Source organism: Pteropus alecto, unplaced genomic scaffold, assembly GCF_000325575.1.
Source record: "Pteropus alecto unplaced genomic scaffold, ASM32557v1 scaffold20, whole genome shotgun sequence".
NCBI lineage: Eukaryota > Metazoa > Chordata > Mammalia > Chiroptera > Pteropodidae > Pteropus > Pteropus alecto.
This window is the reverse complement of record NW_006436298.1, coordinates 48,549,298-48,550,516: the sequence shown is the minus strand read 5'-3', so window position 1 is coordinate 48,550,516 and position 1,219 is coordinate 48,549,298. Positions and strand designations below refer to the sequence as shown.

General features: G+C 33.8%; 1 pseudogene; it reads right to left on the bottom strand.

The window, feature by feature from the left end:
* Positions 1-764: 764 nt before the first annotated feature.
* LOC112480689 lies at positions 765-883 on the bottom strand (annotated as a pseudogene).
* Positions 884-1,219: the final 336 nt, after the last annotated feature.

Sequence of the window (1,219 nt, the reverse complement as noted above, 5' to 3'; positions counted from 1 at the left end):
TAGAACTTGAGCCTGGAATATATTCTCTGGCAGAGCCATAGGCAATCACTACTATAATTAATGTAAATGAATACTGGATAACTTGTTTTGTGTGTGAATTTTAATGCAGCACAAGATTTTAATTATTTACCAAAAAATTGGGTTAACTCTTTGAGATTCGAACCTAGAGTTTTATGAGTTAGGATACAATTTTTAGCCTACTACAAAAAGGGTAAGGCACAAAATATTATCTGCCAGAGGATGTCCATTTGATATTTTTCTTATGAAATTCTTAATAATGATGAAATTAACTTTCTTGGTCTCCATGAAGATGATGGGTTTTGAGGCTGAAAGTAGGTGGAACGGGAGTTGAGGAAGAGAAAAATGTGTTTTGCAAGGGTCTAGAGAGCTGATGGATATATGAGGACAAAAGGAGAGGCATTTATTTGGCACTACTTGCATTATCTCACACAATCACTACAAAAAAACACCTATAAAGTAAGTACTGTTATCCTCATTTTACAAATGGGGAAATAGATATGATTAAGAAAATTTCCCACACTCACATGGTTATTAATTGTCAGAGCTAGGATTCAAATGCAAATTTAACTTATTTGTCTGTCTGTCTGTCTGTCTATCTATCTATCTATCTATCTATCTATCTATCTATCTATCTATCTATCTATCTATCTATCTATTTAATTTTTTAGGTGAAGCAACCCTTAGTTGACCTCACAGACTGCAAGGACTTTGTCAGCTTACAATCCTTTATTTTTTATTTTTTACGCCTATAGCACCTGGTCTTCCTAGGTGGTCTCCTATCCAAGTACTAACCAGGCCCGACCCTACTTAGCTTCCAAGATCAGATGGGATAGGGCTTATTTAGGGTGGCATGGCTGTAGACCAAATTTAACTAATTTTAGAGCCATGCTTCTAACCATTGTGCAGTGATGTCTACTATGGGGTTATAATTGTCAGTTTAAAAAAAGTATTCTTGAGGTATGTTATTTATCATTTTAATTTCAGAGAAGTACAATTTAGTTGCTGCTTAAAATTGTGCTAAAATTGTAAAATAGATAATGTACAAAAATATCAAAATAATTGTATTGGGGTAAAAGGTATCAAAATAGCCAAGCTCAGTAAAAGATAAAAAAACTTTTAGCAGAGATTATTTTGGGGATTTGGGAATGAGTTGGAGGATGAGAAATTGTATAGAATAAAGAGGAGGTAATGTGGTGCT